The 13,447-nt window shown below is 35.2% G+C and overlaps 1 long non-coding RNA gene across 2 annotated transcripts in view; it reads left to right on the forward strand.

The window, feature by feature from the left end:
* The first annotated feature begins 3,204 nt into the window (after positions 1 to 3,204).
* Positions 3,205 to 13,447, forward strand: part of LOC149249731 (uncharacterized) — a 48,864-nt gene continuing 38,621 nt past the window's right edge. Inside the window, exon 1 of one of the 2 annotated variants that reach the window (XR_016266796.1) lies at positions 3,205 to 3,446. This is a non-coding gene — a long non-coding RNA (uncharacterized LOC149249731). Of the gene's footprint in view, positions 3,455 to 13,447 lie in introns of both variants that reach the window. The other variant, XR_016266795.1, reaches the window with a different exon arrangement.

Consider the following 13,447-nt stretch of genomic DNA (forward strand, 5'->3'; position numbering starts at 1 on the left):
TGGTTCCTTGAAAGAGGATGGCTCAGTCTGTACAAGCTTAGTCATTAGAGGCATGTAGCTAGTGTACCGATCAGGTGACCTCCTCTGCCTGCACAAATTTGAAGGATCTTCCACATTCTCCCTCTTATCTTGCACAAGTCTATCAACTTCCATAGTTCTTTTCTTGCCTTCTCTGGATGGTTCTGCTTGAGTGGATTTCTCCACTCTCTGCTCCACAACTTCCTCAGACCCCTCCTTTGGAGCTAAAATCTCCTCTTACGGTGATATTTGAAGCTCCCTCTCAATAGAGCACTACATCACTTTCTCCTCATCAAATTTTACATCCCTTCACACAACTGTCAATCTAAGGGATGACAAGTACACATGATAGTTGTGAGGAGTTTTTATGTAACCCAAAAATACCCACAACTATGATATCGGCTCAAGATTCTTCCTTGATTCTTTGGAGACATGGTAGTAAACAGAGGCTCCAAAAATCCTAAAGTGCAACACATCCAACTTCCTCCCTAAGAAAGCTTCCTCCAATGTAATTATACCAAGAATCCGATGAGGAGTTCGGTTTTGCAAGTAAACTACTATGTTGTATGCCCTAGCCCACAAATGCAGAGGTAGGCCTTGGTCATGTAACATAGCTCTCGAAACTCCCATAATGGTATGATTCTTTCTCTCAGTCACCCCATTCTATTGTGGGTTGTCGGGTGATATCAGCTCCCTTCAAATGCCTTCTTTAACACATGAATTTTTGAATTCATTCGAAACATACTCACCTCCATTATCGCTCCTGAGAGCCTTCACCTTGTTGATTTCTTTCTCAACCAGTGCCTTGAATTATACAAACGTGGAGATTGTCTCATCGTTCTTCCACATGAGGAAGATCCAGCACTTCCTTGAGAAGTCATTAATAAAAATGACAAAGTATTTATGTTTGGAAGTGGAGGAGGTCAAGAAATTTCCACATACATCAGAGTGGATCCTTTCCAAGGATGCATGCGCTTTGTTGTCTTGATCATGGAATGTGGATTTTGTGTACTTCCCCAAAGTACATCCTTTGCATACATCTTGCTACTTAAGTGCTCCTTTGGGGAGGCTGGTGGTTATTTGATGTACAATATTCAAGGCACCATGATGCAAATGGCCAATTTTTCTGTTCCAAAGTTCATTGACATCACAGCTCTACACTTTCTTCGCCTTAGTGCTTAATGAAAAACAATCTTCCATATCTAGCTTATACATATTCTTAACATAAACCCTAATATGCTTCACTTATCCTGTGGCTATATGTCTTAGGAATGCTTTTCCTTTGTTGAAGATCACATCATAACCACAGTCTTCCAAAACTGCAACAACGATGAGATTTTTCTTTAGGCTTAGAACAAGCATGACATCCTTGAGTCTTAGAGGGGAGCCCGACTTCGTTTGAAAAGTGAATGTACCAATCACAGTCGCATTGTACCTTCCGTCATCCCCCAACTCGATGTGCATCTCGAGATATTTCTCCTCTAGGTCATTGAAAAACTCTCTACACCTTATCATGTTGAACGATGCACCTGAGTCCAAGTGCCACACACTCCCCATAACTGTGTTGGCCATGCATATGATAAGGGTGAAGTAAAGCTCAAACTGAGAAGACAAAGCTTCACCTATTGCTCCTCTTGAGGTCACTTGGTCTTAGTTTAATTTAGTTACAAGGTTCTTATTTCAATTTGGTTAGGGCCTCTATTATTAATTAGGGTTAGTATAGCTAAATGGATTTCATAGTTATAGTGTTCCCTAATCTACTATAATGTATTAGACATCTTCATGATAATAATTAATACCGTTATGTATGGCTAAATGGATTTCATAGTTATAGTGTTCCCTAATCTAATATAATGTATTAGACATCTTCATGAAAATAATTGATACTATAATATCTTGTCTGCATTTATGCATGGTCGATCTGGGTTTGTTCTACATAATTAATGAGTATAACATTTTTCCCCAAGGAGAGATCATCCCATGATTGTTTTGCAGTTCTAAAACACTCCCATATCATAATTTCCTATGACAATGTTGTTCAATTAATATTTCATGAGGAGTGGATTTAGTTTGCAAAATTCTCATCATTATACCCTTTTGATAATCGGTGAGTGGGTCACACATGGACTTGATCTTTTATAAAAAATAAATGATTTCTATTTATTTTATTTAAAAACTCTAGGGGTTTCACCCTATGGAAATAGATATAATTTTTCCAATGACATAACATTTCCTTGATTTTGAACTTCTATAACTGGCTTATGAAAGGTACAAGCTACAATCTATTCAATAACCAAATTTCGTTTTCTTAATTTCTTTACCAATATCTATTATGAAATATAAAGTAAAGACTAATTCATGCTTAGAGATGATGTAAAACCATGTGAAATATTTTTGATAATATATCACATGCCAAATTTTAAACTTCAAACCTCAATGGTTGAGAATGAGCCTTCACCAATTTAAATCTAGTTTTAGAGAGCATGATATTAATAATTGATACTCTACAAATGATGAGAATGAGCCTTCACCAATTTAAATCTAGTTTTAGAGAGCATGATATTAATAATTGATACTCTACAAATGATAATGATAATAATTAGAATAAAAAAAATCAAAATTTCTGTATTCTAATAAATTTAAAAAATGAACTTTTAAACTATGCATCATTGAACTCTTACACCCTAATCAGAACTCTTACCCATCTTTAAATTGATTAAGATAAAATGGTCTTTTAACATTACCTCGTAGAAGTTTAGATTAATCAAAATAGCACTTAAATTTCATGTTCATAACTATCAAAATACTTATCAAGAGCATTTCGGATGATACTTCGTTTTTCTTTATTAAATATCATATAATAATGTAACAAATTTCACAACTTATCGAGAACCTTCCGATGATATTTTGTTTTTCCTCATTAATGAATATCATATGAGAACCGTGACAACTTTTACAAATATAATTATTTTATAGACCCAACAATACATCAAAGTTTAAAGAGTAGATATTCTTTACCAAAATTTAAATCAGATTATCATTGAGACCTTTCTAACGACGTGTCCTCCTGCACAGCATTTTGATTTGAATCCATCCACGTCATTCGAGGCCTTTATAAACGAAAGTCTAAATCAGAATCTTTGGTATTGACTTTGCATGCTTTTTCCCGGAGGAAGTTGCTTGCATGCATGCATTTTCCCAACTAAATAGGAAAACAAGGAAAATGAGAGCACGTGGGATACCACACATCCACTCCCATGCAAAGTTTGAAATAGAAAATTCCATGAAAAAAATTGAAACATGCGAAACCATTTTCATCCTTTGGCTGTTGCATTTTCTCAGCTCACTGTGTGAGGGGTTTCTCTAATTTCAGCTCTGGTTCGCGGGAAGCAGGTGGAGAACAGGGCGTACGACCTCCATTAACATAGGTGAACAGGTGCCATCAACGTTTCCTTCCGTCTCAAATTTCAATGTATTAAGAAGGCTTGTTCGCTACCTTGTATCATGGAATTTTTTCGAGTTTGTTCTTTTGTTTGGATTGTTATTACTGGGAAAAGAAATGGTTGAAGTTCAGTGCATGGCTAACGTTGAGTGTAATGGTTTATGGTTTAGAGTTTTTGTGTTGCTTTTCCCTGAGTTGGGGGCGTAGTGGACATTCTCAGATATTCATTGCTGTTTCAGATTGTTCAGGGCTGAGATTAGCATATGGTTGAGAAAATATATTGTTTTACAGGTGTAACTGAGTATGTTTCTGAGGAAATTTTTGCAAGAGGGATGGGCTTTGAAGCCCTCTCAAGCCCCAGGGACATTTTCAAATTTCTGGGTCGCTGCCTGTATATGCTAAATTGTAGGGAGGGTGTTTGAACCTCTGACCACGTCCTTTTCCACTGAGGAATCAAAGAAAAAATACCAAATTGGAGGGAGAGGGGCTCGAAGCCGATCTCCCCCTGGTTTGTAAGATTTAAAACCCAGCCAGGGTTGATGGTATCTTTCCCTTTTGGGTTAGTAGTTTGAGTGGTTAGGAGTATAGTTTGTTTTCTTAGGGTTAGTAGTTTGAGTTGTTAGGAGTATAGTTTGTTTTTTATTAATCCGACTTAACGTTTTAAGTATTCTTTCTCTTTAAATTAGTAGTTCTAGAAGTGGTATAGAAGCAGTATGATTTGAAATGAGTAGTTTTTGTTTTCTTATTAATTTGAGTTTAATGTTTGAAGTAGTTTTTTCCTTTTAAGTTAGTAGTTCCAGAAGTAGTATAGAAGCAGCATGATTTGAAATGAATAGTTTTTGAGGTGGTATAGAGGCAGTATGATTTGAAATTCATTTCAAATCTATTCACAATAAAGGTATCTTTTCCTTCCTAGCAAGGGTTGAAGGTATTTTTCCCTTTTGGGTTAGTAGTTTGAGTAGTTAGGAGTATGGTTTGTTTTCTTATTTATCCGAGTCTAATGTTTCAAGTGTTCTTTTCCTCCAAATTAGAAGTTAGTAGTTCTAGTGATTGGGAGCAAGATTTATTTTCCCATGCTCCCTGATCTAATTTCAAAAAACATATTTAAGCTGTGATTATTGCAACTCAAAATTTTGCTACAATTATTGATATATTTAATTTGTAAACTATCTATTGGATATAATCTTCTTGTTATAATTACAACTAGAAATATTGGATATAATCTTCTTGTTATAATTACAACTAGAAAATTAAATTTTTTATTAGATATATAATCTTATATTATATTGATAATATTTGACTGGTAAACTGTGGGATATAATCTTATTGTTATAATTACCACCAGGAAATTAAATCCTATTAGATATAGGATTATGTTATTAGATATAATAGTATGTTATAGCAGAAGAAGAGCTCAGATAAAGTATCATTTCCCTTAGTTCGGCAGTGGTATAAGAAACGGGTCTCTCAGCAAGGCTATTTTAAATAATAAATAGGGATGTTGCGAGTAGGAGGAGACTCATTTTAGGAACTGGGCATATTCTTATTTAAAACCACCAAAAAATCATACCAAGACTGCTTTAAATAGTAATAGGGGACATTCGGGCTAGGAGGAAAGTACTTTTGGGAACTGGGCATACTCTTATTTAAAGCCACCAAATAATACTAGGGCCCCATTACGTTCTCAGTTTGGTTTTCGATAGAAATGAGGTTCTAGTACTTGAACGTCCTGGTTGGCCTCGTCTTTTACTTCTGCGGGTCTTCGAGCTAAGTTCTAGCTTCGTCTAATGAATTGAAGGAATGCCACTTTAGCAATTGTAACACATAGAAAGCAATACTTCATGTTGCAGATGGTCTTTTTCAAAATATATCCACAATCTAAGAATATATTTATCTGACCATTCTAATTAACTAATTTGTTAGAAGTTTTTATTTTATTTTTTATTTTTCCTATTCTTATTGATGGTCTTTTTCGAAATATATCCACAATTTAAGAATATATTTATCTGAGGATTCTAATTAACTAATTAGAAATGGTTAATTTCAATGATATAATTTACAGAAATTAAGTATTTTGGAATTTTCAACATTTGAATTTATTTTAATATTTTATATTAAAAAACATATTTTAAATAATTAAAATTTATAATGTTGTAAAAAAATTGCAGAACTCTATCTTAAGATTTTAACCCAAAAAAAGGCAAAACGACCCATTTAAGTGATCGCTGAAAGTTAGTGGGTAGTTCTTACCTTCCTGCCCGTTATAATTTTATATTTTCTAATTATTAATTAATAAAACACTAGACAAAAAAGTATTTATAGTCTTTGACACTTTAATTTTAAAAATATTTATGATAAATATTAAGCACCATTTAATAAGCCAATCATTAGTTGACTAAGTTTCCACTTTGTTCATTGAAAATAAAGTGATAGCACTAAAACGCAGTGAACCAATAATTGACATGGTGCTTAATATTTATAATCCACATCAATTAAAACGCAGTGAACCAATAATTGACATGGTGCTTAATATTTATAATCCACATCAATTAATAGATTAGATTGGTGGTATGTTTCAGAGGTATGTCCAATGACTTTTTGTTTTGGTGATTTATTTGATATTTGAAGGCATCTTTATGTGGATTGCAAATTTCGAGATATCTAAAATTTAAAAATCAAGCTAGATATTAATTATTTAATCCTTTTCTTCACAGTCAAGATAGACGTCAATTATTTAACCCCTCTTATGTAAAATTTTGAAATATTCATAGAATGTCCAATCAAAATAAATTTAACAACCAGTAACTAACTATTTACCAACCTAACTATTTACCAACATGAATGGCCGTCACCATAGACTTCAATTATTTAACCACTCTCTTCGCATTGACATTCTAAAATATTCCTAAAACCTACCATCAAAATAAATTTAACAACTAATAGCTTACTATTTACCAGCTAACTATTTACCGACATGAATGACAGCTTCGCGATCACGGCAGACAGTAATGGAGGCAGGGGAAACTGGTGTATTAAACTCCCATTGTTCAAACCTTGAAACCATATTAATGGGAATGGCCACCTCTCCCATCAACTTTCTTTTACGGCAATAATTGTAGGAGGTGGGCCGCGCTGATACCGATGCCATTGCGAAACCTGTTAGCTTTTTCCAGATATTCCCGTTATCCAGACACGATTTGACCGATCACATCGGCATTTCTTCGTATGGGCCATGCCGCCCATGCCATCTTTTCAAACTACTTCGACGTGGGCTGCGTTGGTAACTCCAGGCATCAACCACAGCAAAAGTAGAACGTTGTAGCTGATAGCCCTTTTCAGATACCCTGCTATCTAAAATCTGAAAATCAAGCTAGATATCAATTATTTATTTGATCCTTTTCTTCACAGTCAAGATAGACGTCAATTATTTAACCCCTCTCTTTATTGTAAAATTCTGAAATATTCCTAGAATGTCCCATCAAAATAAGTTTAGCAACTAGTAACTAACTATTTACCAACATGAATGGCAGTCACCATAGACGTCAATTATTTAACCACTCTTTTCGCCTTGACATTCTAAAATATTTCTAAAACCTACCGTCAAAATAAATTTAACAAGTGATAGTTAACTATTTACCGACATGAATGACAGCTTCGCGATCACGGCAGACAGTAATGGAGGCAGGGGAAACTGGTGTATTAAACTTCCATTGTTCAACCTTTGAAACCATATTAATGGGAATGACCACCTCTCCCATCAACTTTCTTTTATGGCAATAATTGTAGGAGGTGGGCCGCGCTGATACTGATGCCATTGCGAAACCTGTTAGCTTTTTCCAGATATTTCCGTTATCCAGACACGATTTGACCGATCACATGGGCGTTTTTTCGTAGGGGCCATGCCATCTTTTCAAACTACTTCGACGTGGGTTGCGTTGGTAACTCCAGGCATCAACCACAGCAAAAGTAGAACGTTGTAGCTGATAGCCCTTTTCAGATACCCTGCTATCTATTTGACAGATCATATGGGAATTTCGCCGTATGGGCCATGCGATCTAACACCAACGTCCCTTCATTCAACAGTGTCGGAGTAGGGCCAGGAATCTTTCGAGTGCGTCGAAATTGGAATTCACTTGGGTGAAACTGATTGTTTGGCCAATGTGTTTGGCCTCATAGCCTCATACCATCCCTAGTGTTTAACTCTTTTACGTTATAAGTTTTGGAATTTAATATCGGTTGAATTATGTTAGATTCCAAAATATTCTTAAAATTCAACCTAAACATAAAAATGACTTTTCTTACGAACTACTCACCTCCCTGGCTGGTTCTATTGTTTGCTCCGCGGCCACTTAGACACAACCTCCGGCTCTGTTCCGCCACCAAATAATACACGATGGGGCGCGGGGCTGTACGCCGCCGCACTATTCCGCTGCTGCAGTTGTCTGCATGTCCTCTGGTAGGAGATCCTAGATCCTCTAGATAATTCAACGCTAAGTGCCTCATCTCCGACCAGGTTCCCAATATGCCATCTTTAATTTTCCTCATCTCCGACCAGGTTCCCAATTTGCTATCTTTAATTTTCCTGACCATTCTATCGATACTTCCAACTCCGTCAAGCTTTTGAGACCCTTCAAACTCCAGATACTCGTTCCATTTCCACTCTTAAGGGTGTCATATAACTTAACTGGAGTCTGCTCAGTGAAGTAAGTTCACACATCTCACGCGGAATATCTTTAACGAGACTTGTGAGCTCTCCAATCTGAGATGGTAATGAAGTTAGACCTGCACACCCTGAAAGATCCAAAAACTGAACACTGGAAAGATGGCATATCTGTTCAGGCAAATCTTCGATGTGAAGCCCGCTTAATGAGAGAAACTCGAGCATTCTTAGCTGCCCAATTGACGTTGGGATTGAAGTTAAATGGTTGCATCCCGACAGATTGAGAACCCTGAGAGAGGTTACGCTGAGAAGAAATTCTGACGGAAGCTCTTTCAACTATTCATTGCCGTGTAAGCTGAGACTCGTAAGCTTTGGGCATCTCAACTCAGTGGGTAGATGTTCCGTAGAACTCTCCGCCACTGATATCCTGCTGCAGTTTTCATCGTGAACATCTGGGAATTTTTGTTGATTTTGACTTTGCCACAAATATACAGTTCTCCTCTTTCTGCCCAATGTAGACCACCATGTCATGAATACACTTGTGAACTCTTATTGTCCTGCCCCCGTCAAAGAGATCCCTCTGATAGACTCTGTGGAAGAAGAAACGGTCTACAAGGAGTTTTGAATACTTGGGGCCATTCAATCTTTATTATACTTTTTCGGTTGTCGGTTAGGTTCCCTACCATATCTTTCGGGTTTCTTAGCAGGAAGTTTACGGCTGGAATTGGCCTCGAGTTCTCACCATGTTTCATTCCTTTCTTTCCCGGTTCTTTACCTTCTTCTGTCTTGTACAAGGGCTCTCTCCCAGAAACCCTTTTCCTGAATTTGGGGTTTGGTTTTCATTTCACAGAAAAAGGGTTGGTCATCCTATACATGGAAAAATCCCTACCAGATTGTGATTCTCGACACTGTTGTAGTGTCTTTGTGTTGCCACTCGGCACGACCAGGGTTATATAGTCAAAGTCAGTTTGGCTGTAATAAAAAAAGAAATTCATGCTGTAACTCTGGAACTCTCCGTCGAACAATCTCGTCCTCTTTTATGTTGGATTTGAATTACAAGTTGAGAACCGATATTGGTTATGATTTTAATCCTTTTGTTCCGGTTATGAAATCTCAGAGATTACACTAAAGAATTGTTTAAACGTTAAAATAAATTTGGTTCGGTTAGATTTAATACTTTTGTGATTTATAATGTAGAAATCAGTGTTTCAGATTTGTTTCGAGAATGAACCACATTAGTTGGTTCAAAATGTTGACCCAATCCTAACGATGTAATTAATCCCAAAAACTGATTTCTAATTTTTGTCTTATTATTTTCTTTTTCTAGATATATTATAGTCATTTTCTATAAAAAAATTCTCGCAAAAATTTCATATATATATATATCTTTGGCATAGTGAATGAAATTTGGATAATTCAAATACCTAGGTCTATTTTCCCCATGCTATGACATTGTTTGGATTGGGATTATATGATACCTTTGGTGAATTAATTTTCAAATGACTTTTATGATTTAAATTCGATATGTGGAAAGTTATGTGATATTTTTGGTGAATAAGTTTTTAAATGACTTTTATGATTTAAATTGGATAAGGGGAAAGTGAATATATTTTAAGGATGTAAATATTTATTTTTTTAATAAAAAAGGACAATGATTTATTTATTAAATTTTTTGGAAATAAATGAGACGTTATTATGCGAAAGATTAGACTCATGTGAAAGATTAGACTCCTAACTTCTAGTAAAATAGTTGGAATCAATTATACCCAAGAAGGAGGAGGAAAAAAACACAATAAGAAAAGACTCATGTGAAAGATTAGACTCCTAACTTCTAGTAAAATAATTGGAATCAATTATACCCAAGAAGGTGGAGGAAAAAAACACAACAAGAAAAGAAGAAAAAATCCTTTATTCTGGCCACAGGTACTCTTGGCTCATTAGACCAACAAAAAAAATACATAACTGTATATAAATGTCATGAGTGGGAGCTATCTGAAAAAGAGCTTCTAGAGATAAAGAAAGTCTAAACAAAAGAAAGGTGGTAGTGGGAGAGAAAGATTGGACCTAAACCCATAATTAGCAAGACATTGCTTGGGGTTAAGGAGGTGTAAGTTGTGCAAGGCTACTGAGTTGTTTCCCTAGGAGGAAGGAGCCTGGAGCTTGGGGGGAACTACTGGAACTGTAATTCAACGATTGGCAAGAACTTGGTAACCTTTAATCTATTTCCAAGGAATTATAGATAAGCATATGAGTATTTTGAAATATGTATTAAATATGTCCATGTTTGATGTTAAAAAATGTAATGTATAAGGTAACATTTGGTATGAAAATATGTTATACTGTGTGTATTAAAGGGATAAGAAGTTAAAGTTTGAATATTCCTCCTACCATAAAATTTTTTAGTGAAGAAACCAACCTAGGAGCCTAGCACTAATTTTTACTATAGAGAGAGGTGGAATCAATGGTGGACATAAAGATAGAAATGTCAAGGAAAGTTTGGTTAAATTAAATACCTAACTAGAAAATCGTAAATAATACAAGTGCACAGTGAGCCTCAAGTGGATATCATTCAATTTTTCCATAAAATATTATATATTGAAGTGCAGAGAAAGAGAAATATTTCAGAACATAATACTATAGTCAAGGTTAGCACACCTTGGGTTGTTGACGAGAAAGGGAGACCTCGTCAACCTATATTTTAGAACATAATACTATAGTCAAGGTTAGAACACCTTGGGTTGTTGACGAGAAAGCTCGTTAACTTGCCTAAAGACATGCAGTCCTAGACTATAATAATAATAACACTCTAAAAAAAATTCAAGGTAGAAAACCATGACAGGAGCCTACCAGGCTTCCTAGCTTACAACTTGTTTCCAAAATGAAATAAAAACCATAATGTCTATACATGTAGGTATGCAGAGAAAAGTTGAAATTCTTTTACATTAAAAAATTTTCATAATAAAATTACAAGGTTTTGTAAGTATATTTAAGGAAAGCATTTTACATTTTACACATGAATAGATAAATAAAATAAAATACATAAACTCACAGTATATATGACAATAATGTTCTCAACCTAGTAAAAGGAAATAGGTACAATATATCCATTTTCTTGCATAAGAATTACACAATCGGCCATATAAGTCTGGGACATAATCACACACACACAGACACACAGACACACACACATATATATATATACTTTCTCGACACGATTGGAAACCCTTATGAAAACAAAGCAAATAGGTACAATATATCCATTTTCTTGAATAAGAATTACACAATCATAATCTCACACACACACACATATATACTTTCTCGACACGATTGGAAACCCTTATGAAAGAAAAGCATAAACTATCTAGCAACTAAGGTTGGGCATTTTCATGTGTCTGAATGTAACCTTCTAGATGTTTATAGAAATAAAAAACAAAAAAGAGAGAAGATCTAACATGTTAAAGCTTGCTTTTTAAATCCCTATGAAAAATAATTTGAAGAGACAAAGTCAAAAACTGAAAAGGGCTCCAAGACCTATGAGAGGCACTAATAATATGAGTACCTGAAAGAGCTAAGTCAGAAAAGAGCAACCATGTAAGTAAATAAACCCTAAATACATTCTTTGCATGAAACCATACAAGGGTGGAGGGCTAACGTGTAGGCATAAGACAACCCTTGTTATATTTTGGGCTACGAAGAAATCAACCTAAGAATAATTATAACAAGATTGAAGTTGAAACCAGTGCCTTACCTTTGTAGAAGGATAAGAAAAAAATATCCCCGCATCACTATCAAAGAAGAGAGTACGTGTTACACTCAGATAATATATCACTCTATTTGAAAACCCCAACTGTGAAGAAGCATAGTTAGGGTTTAAAAAGCTGAAAGTTTCCAGATAGTGTATTTACATGTCAAGAAGTTTGAAATAAAAACGGGGAACTGAAGTTAGATTACCAAAGCAAGTCTAACAGCCACTACCAAACCTTAGGAAGCATCCCGCAATATTTCCCTGCAAAGATTACCAATGTCAAAAATTGGAAATCTAACTTCATATCAAATCCATGCCAAACAATGTAATTAAAAAAATAAACAAGGAAAAATAAGTAATGAGGAATTTGAGTGTTATAATGGACATGGTCTAAACCCTGTCTCTGTTGGTGGACATAGAAGTGGATTCCGTCCAAAAATAACACCCAAAGCAATTCAATTTATGGAGGATGCTTTGTGTATGCATGGTCATGCCTCCATATCTTCATTTTTTCCCCATGGTTGGAAGGCTTTTCTCTCGACCAAGTCAGAATGCAAATGAGACAACGCGGTGGAGGGGTAGAGGGTTTGATGGCTACTCTAAAGATACCAGAATACATCTCTGCCATTGATTAAATTAAGTCTATCTCCATTGTTGACAAGGCAAGGCCATGTGGCTAGGTGTGATCCATCATATGGACTCCTAGCACATGGATCCATCACGTGGATTGTTCATTGTATACCTTCTGAGTAAGAGAAAGGTGCCACGAGGGCCCTTCTAATATTTAAATCATTCAATGCATTTTTGACATGTATATAAATGTCATCCGATGGAACCAAAGCTTACGTAATGACAACGAAATATATTGTGTGCAATATTATAATTAGATAGGGTCATCAACATAACAATGCCTGTTGCGTAGGGGCATAGTTTTTATAAGGACAAATATGATGTTAAATCAAATAAATCAAAAACAACTATTAATTACCATTACACTAAAGGTGTGGGCTTAAGTTAGGCTCATGATCTAGTATAGCCATGGCCTTTAGCCAACAACAACAGTGAGTGTTAAAATGAATGTGAACTAAGAACACGTGAAAGCAACTTAGATACATTATCCATTTTTAATTTTTGGTTGCAAGTCAGACTCTAAGAATGGAAAGACATAAAAATACTTCTGGTTATAAAAAACAATTATATATTGAGTGGATAATGAGATATTGATTGCCTTTTTATTGTCATAGTAAATTTACATATTAAGTGACAAAAATTACTTTGTAATTCACAATTATTATTGGGTAATTTTGGGGGATGTTACATAAGTTATTATAGAAAAGTAGATTGCAACATTGTGGCCTATGAGCTAATCATGATATTGTTTAACAAAATGAATGTTTGTTTTGCACAAAAGAAGAAGAGTAAAGGGAGAAGTGATGGAAAAATTGCAGGGAGAAACTTAGATAGTTGAATATGGGATCTAGGTACATTTAGGGGAACAGGTGCAAGTTCCCACCATATAATTGATGAATATGGTAAGATATGTGAGGACCGTGACATGAACAATTATTAAAAGTGAGCGTAC

This window comes from Pinus tabuliformis, chromosome 7 (assembly GCF_031772625.1).
Source record: "Pinus tabuliformis cultivar Carrire ecotype Pingquan chromosome 7, CPIR1, whole genome shotgun sequence".
NCBI lineage: Eukaryota > Viridiplantae > Streptophyta > Pinopsida > Pinales > Pinaceae > Pinus > Pinus tabuliformis.